Raw genomic sequence first — 18,278 nt, 5'->3', positions numbered from 1 at the left:
TTTCTCCAGGTGTTGGCAGATTATTTATGTCTCAAGTTTCGACCGTGACTTCTTATCTAGAAAGTGTTCGTGTGGAAGCGTAATATAGAATCACATGCTTTTTTCTACTAAAACATTCTTCAAATTCAAGAAATATTGTTCTAAGGCGTTTACAAAATCGAGATTTTCTTCCCGCATGAACTTGTCTGTTTTGCCAAATTTGTAAGAAACTACTAGCAAATAAGTTTGTTAAAGACTTTCTCAAAATATTAAAATATTTCGCCAAAACTATTGTACCATAAATCTGATATCGTCTTAAAATGTACTAAATCATTCGCGGGGGTACTACGGTACTGACGAGGGTGAAAAAGTATTGAAAATAATACTATAGTACTGCATTTTCCATCCCTGGTATAGACTCGTAGGAAAGACTACTATCCGTACGTTTTGAATGTTGGTTAGCTAATCATGGAAACTACCCTATTTTATGAAAACAAATCCAATCCCTTTATTCGGTTGAGAAGGGTTTACTTCAACTTGCCAGGACATTTTTAGTATCAGTTCTTGGAAACATGTACTCGCCTACTGCATTTAAAACCGAGTCAACAAAACTGGATTATTAATTCCTCACTATACAGTCCAAGCAAAGCTATGGTCATAATATCCTTCGTTTTGAGAAAACCGGGATTTTCTAAATCCTAATACTGTTAATTAAATCCGTTTGCCATAATATGACCTCATTTTATATCCACCACCAAGAATGGTGAAGGAGTATAATAAGTTTGTCATTTCGTTTGTAACACATCGAAATATCGATTTCCGACTATATAAAGTGTATATATTCTAGATCAGGGAGAAATTCTAAGACGATATAATCATGTCTGTCTGTCTGCCTGTTGCAATCACGCTGCAGTCTTTAATAATGAAGCAATCGTGCTGAAATTTTGCACAAACTCGTCTTTTGTCTGCAGGCAGGTCAAGTACGAAGATGGGCTGTATCGATCGAGGTTTTGATATAGCCCCCATATAAACCGACCCCCCGATTTGGGGTCTTGGGCTTCTAGAATCCGTAGTTTTTATCCGTAGTTTTTTTGCCTGAAATTTGACATCTAAAGGTATTTTAGAACCATAAAGGGGTGTGTCAAAAATGGTGAATATCGATCCATGTTTTGGTATAGAACCCATATAGACCGATCTCCCGATTTTACTTCTTGGATTATAGAAACTGTAGTTTTTATCCAATTTACCTGAAATTAATAATATAGAGGCATCTTAGGACCATAAAAAGGTGTGCTGAAAATGGTGAGTATCGTTCCATGTTTTGATCTAGCCCCATATAGGCCGTTCTCCCGATTTTACTTCTTGAGCTTATATAAACCGTAGTTTTTATCCAATTTGCCCGAAAATTTGACATCTAAAGGTATTTTAGAACCATGAAGGAGTGTGTCAAAAATGGTGAGTATCGGTACATGTTTTGGTACAGACCCCATATAGACCGATCTCCCGATTTTACTTCTTGGCTTATAGAAACTGTAGTTTTTATCCAATTTGGCTGGAGTTGGAAATCTTGTGGTTTTGTAGTACTATAAATAGGTGTGCAAGAAATGATTTCATTGTTTGAGATTCTAGAACACGTAGTTTTTATCCAATTTGCCTTAAAATTGGTTGTACAACTAATCTCATTATCACTCGTAAAAACTTCAAATTGATTTTATAATGGATAATTGCCCGCCGCCGAATGGACAAATTTATATCGGCTTAGCCGTCAAGCCCCCGCCGCTGGTGACAAAAAATTCTTTTCAGCCGCCGCTGACAAAAATGGGTCGGCTTCATTCTCTGGCAGTGCCAGTGTCGAGAATGATTGTCCGCCCATCTGGATGCTGGATAAGTTTTTATACCCTCCACCATAGGATGGGGGTATATTAACTTTGTCATTCCGTTTGTAACGCATCGAAATATTGCTCTAAGACCCCATAAAGTATATATATTCTGGGTCGTGCTGAAATTGTGAGTCGATCTAAGCATGTGTGTCCGTCAGTCAGTCCGTCTGTTGAAATCACGCTAACTTCCGAACGAAACAAGATATCAACTTGAAGCTTGGCACAAGTAGTTGTTATTAATGTAGGTCGGATGGTGTTGCAAGTGGACCATATCGGTCCACTTTTACGTATATCCGATCCGGCTGAAATTTAGTACGTGGTGTTAGTATAAAGTCTCTAACAACCATTGGTCCACATCGGTCCATAATTATATATAGCCCCCATATAAACCGATCCCCAGATTTGACATCCGGGGCCTCGTGGAAGAGCAAAATTCATCCGATTCCGTTGAAATTTGGTACGTGGTGTTAATATATGGCCTCAAACACCCATGAAAAAATTGGTCGAAATCGGTCCATAATTATATAAAGCCCCCATATAAACCAATCCCCAGATTTGACCACCAGTGCCTTTTTGAGAAGCAAAATTCAACCGATCTGATTGAAATTTAGTAAGCGGTGTTAGTATATGATATTTAACAACCATGCCAAAAGTGGTCCATATCGGCCCATCATCATATATAGCCCCCATATAAACCGATCCCGAGATTTGGTTTTGGAGCCTCTTGGAGGAGGAAATTTCATCTGAGTCATTTGAAATTTGGTACATTGTGCTAGTATATGGCCGTTAACAACCATGCCTAACTAGGTTCATATCGGTCTATAGTTATATATAGCCCTCAGATAAATCGATCCCCAATCACACAAAAATTGGTCCATATCAAGTTCATAATGGTATATAGCCCACATATAAGCGACCCCCCATATTTCAATTCTGGCCCTCTACGCACCGTGCAAAAGTCCATACCGATTCGTAATTATTTGTACACTTACCTATACATACCTTTTTTGTCTAATATATACCACGTATGGACTAACTCACAATTTAGAAAACAATGTTAAGAAGTTTTAAGATACCTTGCCATCGGCAAGTGTTACCACAACCCAAATAAGGGAACATAAGATTCGGCCTGGCCGAACTTACGGCCGTATATACTTGTTTATTCTCAGAAAAATATATCATCAAAAAAGTTGATTGAAGTTAAAAACGCAAAAAAACGAACAAATCAATTAATTTTTTAATCAATAATATTTTTAGTTTCCAAGTAGGTCTGTGATTGTGATTACTATCATTTTCGTGATTGAAGCAATTTCAATTAAAGAGTTAACTGGATCAATTAATTTCGTGATTGAATCAGACAAAAGTATTTCATCTGTGTTAATTGGAATTTCTTCAATCACGAAAATATTTGTATAAATCACAGGATTAATTAGTAATACAAACAAGTATAAACGGCCGTAAGTTCGGCCAGGCCGAATCTTATGTACCCTCCACCATGGATTGCGTAGAAACTTCTACGATAGACTGTCATCCACAATCGAATTACTTGGGTTGTGGTATCTTAAATCGTTTTCTAAATTGTGAGTTAGTCCATACGTGGTATATATTAGACAAAAAAGGTATGTGTAGGTAAGTCTACAAATAATTACGAATCGATAAGGACTTTTGCACGGTACGTAGGGAAATATGGGGGTCGCTTATATGGGGGCTATATACAATTATTGATATGGACTAATTTTTGTGTGATTGGGGATCGATTTATCTGAGGGCTATATATAACTATAGACCGATATGGACCTAGTTAGGCATGGTTGTTAACGGTCATATACTAGCACAATGGACCACTTTTAGCATGGTTGTTAAATATCATATACTACCACCACGTACAAAATTTCAACCAGATTGCATGAATTTTGCTTCTCCAAAAGGCACCGGAGGTCAAATCTGCGGATCGGTTTATATGGGTGCTATATATAATTATGGACTGATATGAACCAATTCCTGCATGGTTGTTGGATACCATATACTAACATCACGTACCAAATTGCAATCGAATCGGATGAATTTTGCTCTTCGAAGGGGCTCCGGAGGTCAAATCTGGGGATCGGTTTATATGGGGGCTAAATACAATTATTGACCGATTTCGACCAATTTTTGCATGGCCATTAGAGACCGTATACTTACACCATGTACCAAATTTCAGCCGGATCGGATGAAATTTGCTTCTCTTAGAGGCTCCGCAAGCCAAATCGGGGGATCGGTTTATATTGGGGCTATATATAATTATTGACCGATGTGGACCAATTTTTGCATAGTTGTTTGACACCATATGCTAACACCATGTACCAAATTTCAGCCGGATCGGACGAAACTTTCTTCTTTTAGAGGCTCCGCAAGCCAAATCTGCGAATCGGCTTATATGGGGGCTATATATAATTATGAACCGATATGGACCAATTTTTACATAGTTGTTAGAGACCATATACTAACACCATGTACCAAATTTCAGCCGGATCGGATGAAATTTGCTTCTCTTAGAGGCTCAGAAAGCCAAATCGGGTGATCGGTTTATATGGGGACTATATATAATTATTGACCGATGTGGACCAATTTTTGCATGGTTGTTAGAGACCATATACTAACACCATGTACCAAATTTCGGCCAGATCGGATAAAATTTGCTTCTCTTAGAGGGTCTGCAAGCCAAATTTGGGGGTCCGTTTATATCGGGGCTATACGTAAAAGTGGACCGATATGGCCCATTTGCAATACCATCCGACCTACATCAATAACAACTAATTGTACCAAGTTTCAAGTCGATAGCTTGTTTCGTTCGGAAGTTAGCGTGATTTCAACAGACGGGTGGACGGACGGACATGCTCAGATCGACTCAGAATTTCACCACGACCCAGAATATATATACATTACTAGCGTAACCCGGCCCGCTTCGCTGCGCCTTCCTAAGCGTATTTGGAGGAACATTTTGCGTTAACTTAGTCAACTATATCCTTCGTGCTGAAAATAAATTCGAAAAGATTTGAAGTCTTTTAAACAAATCGGACTACTTGATTTTTCGTTTATAGGTACAAATACGGCGGGAGTGGGTGTACCCTTTCCTCCAAATTTGTTTAATAATGTTCTGTATTCAAGTAGTTGGACAATCTTCTATATTTCTTATGATTTAAGTGTGGTTTGTCAAGGAAAGGTTTCCTTCTCCTCAACATATCTGAAAATTAAGCCCTATATTATAACATACAAAGAATTACTATTTCCCATCCAATAAATCGGGAAAAGCAAAAGTAGTAAAAAATTTTACCACATTAACATTTGCTAAAATGTTGGATCATGATGCACCCTCTACGTTGGCTGCAAATTTCATGTAAATTTAAGTTCTTTACTAAAAAGAAGTCTGGTAGAAGCCTGTGCAAAAATCATCAAATTATGTACCGCGTTCCCATTTACGGACAACCCTCTACTTTCAATTTAAGAAAAAAAAAAAAACAAAAACGGACAAAAGGGAACCTCTCCCCACCTTCGCTCCACTCCGACCTGATATCGGACTATCACGTACCTATATTAATTTAGCAACGACTCAATGGTCCCTATAAATTCTATCGAAGTAAATCGACAAAGTTTATTTCAATCCCCAACCAGATATCCCAACCAGATATCGAAAAATCATATACTAATTTAAAAATCATGTATAAATTTAATAACCTCCTCCCACGTTCCCTGTAAATTTCAAGTAGATCGGCGATGTTTAAATTTTACTCTATTGTTTTAAAGGGACGTCACTTTCCCCGATACAACATCGACAAACACCGTAGTGAATAGCACCCCTAACCTTCCCTGAAAATTCTTGAAACTTTCCTTCAAGTGTGGGGCAAGGAAAGTTGCCTCTTCGTTCATAAACTTCCCCCACTGCCTATGTAAATTAAATTTCAAGAAAACTTAAGAATTGTTGTTTTTTTGCAGTTTTAGAGGAGGACCTCCTCCCCGACTAAATATCGAAAAGTGATGTAGCGTATCTTTTGTAAACGTCCCAGAAAATGTCAAGCAAATTATAAGCCTAAAAGGACGGCCTCTCCTCCGTCCAAATATCACAAAATCAGGTATCAACTATTAATATCGTAACCTCTCCCCAGTTCTCTGTAAATTTCAAGTAACTCGGTAAAAGTTTAATTGTTTCTCTGTATGTACTTAAGAGAAGCGGATGTCTCCCTATGCCCTTTTATTTTTATTAAAAAATTAAGAACCTGATATAAATTTCATAACCCATTTTTTCCGTAAAATTTCAGTCGGGGGAGTTTAGTTTTGTTTGTACTTTCAAAAAAAAAAAAGATTCCGGCAAAGGGGTGGTCCCCCTCCCCGACCAAATATCGAAAAATAATGTAGCGGATTTTTGTCTAGATGCCAACCCCAACATTCAATGAAAATTTCAAGCAAATCGCATAATTTTGTCCAAGTTTCAAAAAGTAGGGCAAGTGGGAGGTCCCCCTCCCCATCCACATCTGAAATCATCGGGTACCCCATATTAATTCCATAACCTTACCACATGTTCTCTGTAAATCTCAGATAATTTAAAGAATTTTAGTTTTTTCACTGTACTTTAAAAAAAAGTCGAGCAAAGGGGAGGCCCCCCTCCGCCACCAAATATCGAAATAAAAAGTAGCTGATCTTTGTTTAGATGCCAACCCCAATCTTCAATGAAAATTTCAAGCAAATCGGTCAACTTTGGTTCAATTTTCAAAAAGTCCGACGAAGTCCCCCTCCGCGACCAGGTGTCAAAAAATGAGGTACCCTATTTTCACCACATGAACGCCCCCTACGATCTCTGAAAGTTTCAAGTAAATCGGTTCAGCCGTTGCGGAGCCAACTGGGAACATACAAACAAATAAACAAACATAGATTGAATTTTATATATATAGATGGGGTCTTAGAGCAATATTTCGATGTGTTACAAACGAAATGACAAAGTTAATATACCCCCCATCCTATGGTGGAGGGTATAAAAAATATACTTGATTAAAATAAAATTAATTGATTTCTTTGGCACTGTCAATTGAATTTTTAATTCGCTATATATTTTTTTAAATAAAAAATTTAATTAGGAAAATTTTATTTGATTAAAAAGTGAATTGTATCAATTAATTGTATAATTGTTTACTACTTCAATTTCAATATTTTTTCAACTGGAAATATTTTGGTCCTTTTTTCAGTGTATACACTTTTGTCTTGATCTCATGCAAAACATAAATGTATCGAATCAATAAAAATTAAAAAAAATCTTTCTACTTACTATTATAATAAATTCCGGAAAAAAAAAACAATCAAGCCACTTTAATAACACTTTATTCATTTATTTATTTGTTATCATAATATCTTCGGTTAGTACATATTTGTGTTTGCTGTTTATTTAAATGGTTCATTCTTTCATTTCTGTATAATGCTTAAATTTTGAGTATTCGAATTTTTTTGGGATTTATTTCAATATTAATATTTTCTTTTTGTATAATCTTTCTTCATCTTGTTTTTGGGGGATTTTGTTTTAAAAAACTGTAACACTGTAACAGTACATACATAATTATATAGTAATTATTTAATATAATATATAGTATATATAATTTTGTGTTTATTTTGCTTTTCATACTCTTCAGAAAACAAAATAATTTATGAATTAGTATTTGAAAATCTTATAACATTTTGGTGCCGGATGAATGTTAATAATATAGGAATTGTTGGAAAAAAAAAAATAAAAACAAAAAAAATACTCACTCAATAGTAAATTTAGGAGATTAAGTGGTAAACAACCTGGCACCATATATATAAATATCGATTTCCAAACACATTTTCTGTTTTGCTTTTTTTTCTTTAATATTTTTTATATTATATATATTTTTTTTTATTATAAATATTGTGAATATGATATATGTATTTAGGTATGTAGGTTTATCATTTGAATATTTATGGTTATGATGATAGAGTTGCTTCTGCTACTGATATACGAAAGGTGTCATGTGTTTCAATGCTGATGATGTTGCGTTTTATGATATTTTTTTTTTTAGTTAATATAAATTAAATTCATAGTTTTGCATTTTGTTGTGTGGGTATGTGTGTGTGTGTTTTGAGTATAAAGAGATTGTACTTTAGAAATTTTAAGAAATTAGTCTAGACGAAATGAAAATTTAGATTCGATATAGTATATTTAAGTAAATGGAAGAAGCTACGAAATTTTTTTAAGCTATAAATTTAGAGTTAATGTATAGTTATGGATTTTCATAGTAGATAGTTTAGGGTTTTCAAGATTAAAAAAAAAAATAAATTGAGCATATAAAGTGATTAGAAATCATAGAAATTTATATAACGAGAAAATTGCCACCTAGAGATGGGTATATAAATTTGTTGGTGTCTTTCCTTTATGGGATGTTCACACATAAAGTTACATTTTTTAGGGGGCGATTAAGCATGAAAAAATTTAGATGTTTTAAAGAGAATCGATTATATAAAGGTGATTAGAAATCATGAATTATATAAACAGAAAATTGTCGCCTAGTTTTCTTGTGTTCCTGGTATATAAATTTGTATTCTGCTCTTTATGAGATGTTCACACATAAATTTGACCTTTTTTGGGGGGAAATTAAGCATAAACAATATAAATATATAAATAATAGTTAAAAAGATTTTAGCACGGTATTGTGATGAGGAATCACGAAAAATTACATAATAAGAATGTTCCCACATAGTTTTCTTGTGCGATGGCTATATGGGTTTTTTGGTGTTTTCTGCCACTTATGTGTTGTTCACACATTGCGATAAATAATGGGGCAGCGATTAAACATGAAGAAGATAAAGGGACTTAAAAAGATTTGAGTATAAAAAGGTGATTCATACCACCTAATTTTCTTGTGTGATGGGTATATCACTTTATTCCTGTATTCTGATTTTTATGGAGTGTTCACACATAAAAATAATTTTTAGGGGGCAAGTACAAATGAACAAGTTAAAATGATTTAAGAAGAATTGCGGTTATAACGAATCATGTAAAATTACATAATAAAAAAGTTCCCACATGGTGCTCTTGTGTGATGGATATATGCCTTTTTTGATGTTTGCTGCCACTTATGGGTTGTTCACACACATAGATAAATATTTGGGCAGAGATTGAACATGAAGAAGTTGAAGGGATTTAAAAAGATTTTAGTATAAAAAGGTGATTCGTAATCATTTACATAATCACCATGTTGCCACCTAGTTTTCTTGTGTGATGGGTATATCAGTTTGTTGCTGTATTCTGCTCTTTATGGGGTGTTCACACTTAAAAATAATTGTTTAGTAAGAATGAACAAGTTAAAATGATTTAAGAAAAATTGAGATGATAACGAACAATATAAAATTACATAATAAAAAAACGCTCACATCGTGTTCGTGTGTGATGGGTATATCACTGTATTCAGCCCTTTATGGGATGTTCACTCTTAAAGTTAACAATTTGGTGGATCTTGAGTATTATAATTTTATAAGAAGGTATTTCGAAATCATAGGGAATTATATAATCACCATGTTGCCACCTAGTTTTCTTGTGTGATGGGTATATCAGTTTGTTGCTGTATTTTGTCCTTTATGGGATGTTCACACATATAAATATTTTTTTTTAGGGGGCAAGTAAGAATAAACAATTTAAAGTGATTTAATACCTCATTCACTTTAGACTCGAAATCTATTAAAAGTTGATTTGAAATCCCTTATTTATAAGGCAAATGACAGTTGAAATCTAGTTAAATTGGATTTTGGAAATGTAATGTGAATGAGGTATAAGAAAAATTGAGGTGGTAACGAATAATATAAAATTGCATAATAAAAAACTTCCCATATCGTGTTCTTGTGTGATGGGTATATCACTGTATTCAGCCCTTTATGGGATGTTCACTCTTAAGTATTAAGTTCAAGCTTAGCCGCTAAAATCGCCATGTTTTCATGATTACTTCTCTGTAAAATTAATACAAACTTTGTGAAAAGTTGCTTTGGGATATTCCCCATCAAGTTTTAATAAAATTTGCATCAAACAGGTACTATTTTATATTGTTTGTTACTGATTTAATTTAGGGTTTAGCGGCTAAACTCGAACTTAATACCCTCCTTTAAAGTTAACAATTTGGTGGATCTTGAGTACTATAATTTTATAAAAAGGTGATTCGTAATCATAGAGAATTACATAATCACCATGTTGCCACCCAGTTTTCTTGTGTGATGGGTATATCAGTTTGTTGCTGTATTCTGTCCTTTATCGGATGTTCACACATAAACATAATTTTTTTAGGGGGCAAGTAACAATAGGGCTGTTTTCTTTTAGTACTGGATATCCTAAGCAGTCACGGACTAAAAGAAAACACAGTACGCGTTTATCCAGGACATCTCGAATAATATGCAACACTGTCAGTTGAAGGGATTTAAAAAGATTTTAGTATAAAAAGGTGATTCGTAATCATTTACATAATCACCATGTTGCCACCTAGTTTTCTTGTGTGATGGGTATATCAGTTTGTTGCTGTATTCTGCTCTTTATGGGGTGTTCACACTTAAAAATAAATGTTTAGTAAGAATGAACAAGTTAAAATGATTTAAGAAAAATTGAGATGATAACGAACAATATAAAATTACATAATAAAAAAACGCTCACATCGTGTTCGTGTGTGATGGGTATATCACTGTATTCAGCCCTTTATGGGATGTTCACTCTTAAAGTTAACAATTTGGTGGATCTTGAGTATTATAATTTTATAAGAAGGTATTTCGAAATCATAGGGAATTATATAATCACCATGTTGCCACCTAGTTTTCTTGTGTGATGGGTATATCAGTTTGTTGCTGTATTTTGTCCTTTATGGGATGTTCACACATATAAATATTTTTTTTTAGGGGGCAAGTAAGAATAAACAATTTAAAGTGATTTAATACCTCATTCACTTTAGACTCGAAATCTATTAAAAGTTGATTTGAAATCCCTTATTTATAAGGCAAATGACAGTTGAAATCTAGTTAAATTGGATTTTGGAAATGTAATGTGAATGAGGTATAAGAAAAATTGAGGTGGTAACGAATAATATAAAATTGCATAATAAAAAACTTCCCATATCGTGTTCTTGTGTGATGGGTATATCACTGTATTCAGCCCTTTATGGGATGTTCACTCTTAAGTATTAAGTTCAAGCTTAGCCGCTAAAATCGCCATGTTTTCATGATTACTTCTCTGTAAAATTAATACAAACTTTGTGAAAAGTTGCTTTGGGATATTCCCCATCAAGTTTTAATAAAATTTGCATCAAACAGGTACTATTTTATATTGTTTGTTACTGATTTAATTTAGGGTTTAGCGGCTAAACTCGAACTTAATACCCTCCTTTAAAGTTAACAATTTGGTGGATCTTGAGTACTATAATTTTATAAAAAGGTGATTCGTAATCATAGAGAATTACATAATCACCATGTTGCCACCCAGTTTTCTTGTGTGATGGGTATATCAGTTTGTTGCTGTATTCTGTCCTTTATCGGATGTTCACACATAAACATAATTTTTTTAGGGGGCAAGTAACAATAGGGCTGTTTTCTTTTAGTACTGGATATCCTAAGCAGTCACGGACTAAAAGAAAACACAGTACGCGTTTATCCAGGACATCTCGAATAATATGCAACACTGTCAGTTGAAGGGATTTAAAAAGATTTTAGTATAAAAAGGTGATTCGTAATCATTTACATAATCACCATGTTGCCACCTAGTTTTCTTGTGTGATGGGTATATCAGTTTGTTGCTGTATTCTGCTCTTTATGGGGTGTTCACACTTAAAAATAATTGTTTAGTAAGAATGAACAAGTTAAAATGATTTAAGAAAAATTGAGATGATAACGAACAATATAAAATTACATAATAAAAAAACGCTCACATCGTGTTCGTGTGTGATGGGTATATCACTGTATTCAGCCCTTTATGGGATGTTCACTCTTAAAGTTAACAATTTGGTGGATCTTGAGTATTATAATTTTATAAGAAGGTATTTCGAAATCATAGGGAATTATATAATCACCATGTTGCCACCTAGTTTTCTTGTGTGATGGGTATATCAGTTTGTTGCTGTATTTTGTCCTTTATGGGATGTTCACACATATAAATATTTTTTTTTAGGGGGCAAGTAAGAATAAACAATTTAAAGTGATTTAATACCTCATTCACTTTAGACTCGAAATCTATTAAAAGTTGATTTGAAATCCCTTATTTATAAGGCAAATGACAGTTGAAATCTAGTTAAATTGGATTTTGGAAATGTAATGTGAATGAGGTATAAGAAAAATTGAGGTGGTAACGAATAATATAAAATTGCATAATAAAAAACTTCCCATATCGTGTTCTTGTGTGATGGGTATATCACTGTATTCAGCCCTTTATGGGATGTTCACTCTTAAGTATTAAGTTCAAGCTTAGCCGCTAAAATCGCCATGTTTTCATGATTACTTCTCTGTAAAATTAATACAAACTTTGTGAAAAGTTGCTTTGGGATATTCCCCATCAAGTTTTAATAAAATTTGCATCAAACAGGTACTATTTTATATTGTTTGTTACTGATTTAATTTAGGGTTTAGCGGCTAAACTCGAACTTAATACCCTCCTTTAAAGTTAACAATTTGGTGGATCTTGAGTACTATAATTTTATAAAAAGGTGATTCGTAATCATAGAGAATTACATAATCACCATGTTGCCACCCAGTTTTCTTGTGTGATGGGTATATCAGTTTGTTGCTGTATTCTGTCCTTTATCGGATGTTCACACATAAACATAATTTTTTTAGGGGGCAAGTAACAATAGGGCTGTTTTCTTTTAGTACTGGATATCCTAAGCAGTCACGGACTAAAAGAAAACACAGTACGCGTTTATCCAGGACATCTCGAATAATATGCAACACTGTCATCAGCTGTTTAAAAACAATCACAGAAAATAAGTGAAATCTTGCGTTTTTAATGTATGAAATGCTCCAATTAGTAATAAATATTTACTGCTGCGATTATTTATGGCACTGTACCATTTAAAATTCTTATTTTTCGATAAATTAGTCACAATAAAGTGCTATTGTGAATCGAAGAAGCGTCACTTTATCAAAATACAATCTGGCAACATCGGCGCGACTTGCACTGATGAGATGTTCTGGATAGAACTCCAGTGCAACGATGTTCTGGATAGCCCATACAAATGTTGCATCCAGTGCTAAAAGAAAACAGCCCTAATAATGATTTAAGAAGATTTGATGTGATAACGAATCATGTAAAACTACATAATAAAAAAGTTCCCACACATAGTGTTCTAGTGTGATGGGTATATCAATCTATTGCTAGATTCAGATCTTTATGAGTTGTTCACACTTAAAGTTAACCTTTTGGTGGATCTAGAGTACTATAACATTTTATGCGCTTTACAGACTATCAGTTATTCCGGACGACAGTGCTCGTGTCGAACATATCCCATATATTGTGCACATTATAAGTTAAGTCCGAAGGCATAATCGATACTGCTGCATGTTTATGGGATCGATAACATATTTACCGATTATTAAGTCATCGCCGACAAGTCGTATCGATCCGACACACTATAAGATTCTTTACAAACACCGACATTCCGTCCGGAATAACTGATAGTCTGTAAAGCGCATTAGAAAGGTGATTCAAAATCATTGAGCATTTCATAATCATAATGTTGCCACCCAGTTTTCTTGTGTGATGGGTATATCAGTTTGTTGCTGTATTCTGCCTTTTATGGAGTGTTCACACATAAAAAAATTTTCATCACAAAAAAAAAAATGTTTGTTTGTTGTAAGAAGAATTGAGGTGATAACGAATCATGTAAAATTACATAATAAAAAATTCCCATTTCGTGTTCTTGTGTGTATGGGTATATCACTTTATTGCTAGATTCAGACCTTTATGGGTTGTTCACACTTAAAGTTAACCTTTTGGTGGATCTAGAGTAGTATAAATTTTGTCGAATTCATTTCTCTTTAGTATACTCAATTTTTTTTTTATTTTTTCCCGAAAAATTTATAACAGTAGGATATTTTATTTTGTTTAACAGACGGACAATAACTTAAAAAAAAAATTTTTTTTGATAATAATAGATTAGCCATTTTAATGCGCTACGTTCAGTACTAACGTTCAACATTCAAACATGAAGAATCAAAGAGACACCGTGATACATAAATTCTTCATATTACATATACATAATTAGCATTATAAACGATTATATATTTATGATTCTATACACATATATATGTATTTATATACTTTAATATATACGTGAATATAATATATGTACTATACATCCATTTATTATTTTGGTGTATATGTATTTGTGTGAAGCATTCGTTGTCAGTGTCTGAATAAATCTACTGGGATTATTGGAGGGGGAGATTAAATTAAAATACAACTTCGATATCATTCACTTTAGTAATAATTCCAAAAAATTCCATTTTATCATTTAGGAATTATTAGGGGACCTATTTTGTATTAATTTAAATTTTTATATTTTATTAAATACCCCTTTTTATTTAATGCTGGATTTAAGGTTTTTGTTTTTAGTAATATTCAGCAAACATATTGTAATAGTACTCATATATTGATTAGCTAAAATTGTACTAAACTCATTTCCATATTCATATAATCTTACAGAGAATAAAAATCTAACAACAAAACAATAAAACAAATATAAACAACTTTGATTTTTTCTTTCTTTGTGAGTATTTAGTACATAATTGTTACTTCATCAATTAATTCGTTACGTACATATGAATGAATTTATTAATGGGGATATGAATTGTTTATCTAATAATTATAATAATAAGTGGTATATGTGATGTATTTATGTAGTATTAATAATAATTATTATTATTTTAACTAACACTTAATTTCATTTAAATGTTTGGGATATAAAGCAGGGTTTAAATGTTAATAGATTGAATTAATAAAATTTTTGAAATATGTTTTATTACATATTAAATAGATTTAATATGGTGTTTTTCTTTTAAATGTTAATCTATAGACAAGGAGATGATAGCAATAAAATTAAAATCACTTTGAAGAAAGTCTTGACATCAGCTTATAGAGATGAGCTAAATTTTTGTACCAGTTTAATAGTCACTGTGATTCTTTAGTAACTTGTACAACAGTTACTGAGAACATATAGAGTAGCTGTTACTTTTGAGATTGAGAGAATTCCTATGTTATTACTTTCTATCAAAACACAAAAACACAAATAATGAAATAAAGAATGACTGTTAGAAATGATACATTAGGCATTTTTGTACCAGTTTAATAGTCACTGTGATTCTTTAGTAACTTGTATAACAGTTACATAGAGAGTAGCTGTTACTTATGAGATTGAGACAATACCTATGTTATTAATCTCTTTCAAAATCCAAAGAGCAATACGGAATATTGAAATAAAGAATGACTGTTAGTATATAGTAGGCATGCTTGTGTACTTTTCCAATAAAAACTTGCAAGAGAGTAAATATGCATTCTAAACTTGCAAGAGAGTAAAAATGGATTCTGCTAAAATTAGCATGTTTCTCTAATTCTAATATGCCAAATTGGATATCTCTGACTCTCATTGTGATAATTACCAAAAATGTCGGGTACTGGAACGGAGCCAGTGTTGAGGTCATACCCAAACACACACATTTCGCTTATTATTTGGCCTAGAACATTCTCATTAGATGAAGTATTGGATTGTATATTTTATAGCTAAAGCGCTCAATGTAACACCATAAGACCATAAAACATTTTAAATATTGTTAAGAATTTCAATAAAATATAATTTTTGTCTAGATAAAAATGATGAGTGGAGTGAAAACATACTATTCACTGGGAAATATATCTGTTAGGAATTTTTAAAGTTTAGTTGTTGGCATGAATTCTGTGACAAGACTAACATTCCTAGAGAATTCTTCTTAACACCTTAATTTTCTATGAAATATTATAAGCGGAGAATGAAGCCGACTCATTTTTGTCGGCGGGGGCTGACACTAAATGTATGCCTCCGGCGGCTGCTGCTTGACGGCTAAGCCGATATAAATTTATCCACTTGGCGGCCGACAATTATCCATTATAAAATCAATTTGGTGTTATTCGAATGGTAATGAGATTAGTTGTACAACCAATCTGACCATCAAATTTACATTTCATTAAAATTTTCTGAGATAAATTTTTGCGAAATTATTATAACAGTTTGAAATTGATTGATTGTGGGTGGAAGATTCAACATTTTGGAAAAAATATGACAATTAATAATAGATTTTTATTATTTAAATTGATATTTTTAATTAATTGGCGGCTAAATTTGAGGCGAGATGAGTCGACATATTCCGCGGTGGCGTCGTGGTGGAAAAAGTGGTCGGCGGCAACTGAAATCAGCGGCAAGACCCGGCGGTATCATTCTCTGGTAAGTAGAAAGAGGGCGTCATCACCAAAAACACACAAACATTTTTTTCTGATTCAATTACGGAATTAATTGATCCAATTAATTTTTTAATTGAAACGTCTTCAATCACATAAATGATAGTATCATTTAAAAAAAATTAATTGAGAGTCAATTAAAAAATTAATTAATCCAATTAAAACATTAATTGATACTATTAATTTGTGTGATTGATTTTTGTTTCAATTAAAAAATTTGTTGAATCAATTAAAATTTTAATTGCATATTTTTTAAAACTCAATTAAGATTTTAATTGGCAAAATTTTCGTGAAATTTTTTTCTGTGAATCTGGGAGACTGACCACATGGAAGATTTCAATGCCTATGACTTTCACTCCGCCAAAGCAAAAAATTTGGTTGATATTTAATTTTTCTAAAAAATATTTTCTCCGAAATGGTTTAATATTTCTCCATAACTCTTTATAATTAACAACCTCTGAATGCCAGGCATACATCTTGCAGAGGAAACCTAAGCGGGTCACACCAGAGATTACGCCATCCATCAGTTAACAATCTTCAGGATACCGCTCGCTACACACAAAAATTTTTTTTTCTGATTCAATCACGAAATTGATTGATCCAATAATTTTTTATTGAAATGTCTTCAATCACAGAAATGATAGTATCAATTAAAAAATTAGTTGAAGGTCAATTAAAAAATTAATTGATCCAATTAAAAAATTAATTGATACTATTAATTTTCGTGATTGATTTTTGTTTCAATTAAAAAATTTGTTGATTCAATTAAAATTTTAATTGAATATTGTTTAAAAGTCAATTAAAATTTTAATTGGAAAATTTTTCGTGAAATTTTTTTCAGTGTACATACTAGCTTGTTAATTTATATATTAGAATTATTTCCCAAAAAAACGTTATATTTTTTCCAAAAAAGCTAAATAAAAAATTAATTGATCCAATTAAAACATTAATTGATACTATAAATTTGTGTGATTGATTTTTGTTTCAATTAAAACATTTGTTGAATTAATTAAATTTTTAATTGAATATTTTTTAAAACTCAATTAAGTTTTTAATTGGAAAAATTTTCGTGAAATTTTTTTCTCTGGGATCTTTCTTTCAGAGGAAACCTAAGCGGGTCACACCAGAGATTACGCCATCCATCAGTTAACAATGTTCAGGATACCGCTCGCTACATAACATACTAGGTTGTTAATTGATATATTAGAATTATTTCCCAAAAACCGTTATATTTTTTCCAAAAAAGCTTAATAAAAAAGCCAAAAAAACGGTAAAAATCTCACTGCAAGTGTTAGATAAAAACATTTTGTCCCTACTTCAAGACTAAAAAGATCAATTAATGAAATTTTCCCGCTAAAAGCCTTAAAAAAACAGATCTAGGAGAGAAATAGCCGAATTGGCAACACAGGTATCCTTTAATGCATACTTCACAGAAAACAATTTCAGGATATTAAAAATTAAGTTTTAATTGAGTTGAAAAAAAAAATTCTTTAATTTAATTGATTCAAAAATTTTTTTAATTGAAACAATAATCACGAAAATTAATAGTATCAATTAATTATTTAATTGGATCTATTAAAAATTAAATGGTTACTATCATTTCTGTGATTGATGACAATTTAAAAAATTAATTAGATCAATTAATTTCGTGATTGAATGAGAAACTTTTTGGTGTGTGTGTAGATCATAGTTTGATGCCACCGTTTCTGTGTATAGTTTGCTAATGTTAAATATTTGCGTTATGTCACGTTTGGGCTGTGATACTTGCTCTCTCTCTCTCTCTCTCTCTTTCTCGGTTTCAACAACATCGATGATAATACCATAGTTGAAGTAATGAAAATGTATAATGTTAATAATCTATGGATTAGATTATGTTAGGCCATAGTTTTGTGCTATATATCTGAACTTACAGCCAATATCTCATATCC

The sequence above is a fragment of the Haematobia irritans genome, chromosome 1, assembly GCF_050003625.1.
Source record: "Haematobia irritans isolate KBUSLIRL chromosome 1, ASM5000362v1, whole genome shotgun sequence".
Lineage (NCBI taxonomy): Eukaryota > Metazoa > Arthropoda > Insecta > Diptera > Muscidae > Haematobia > Haematobia irritans.
This window is presented reverse-complemented; position numbering follows the sequence as displayed.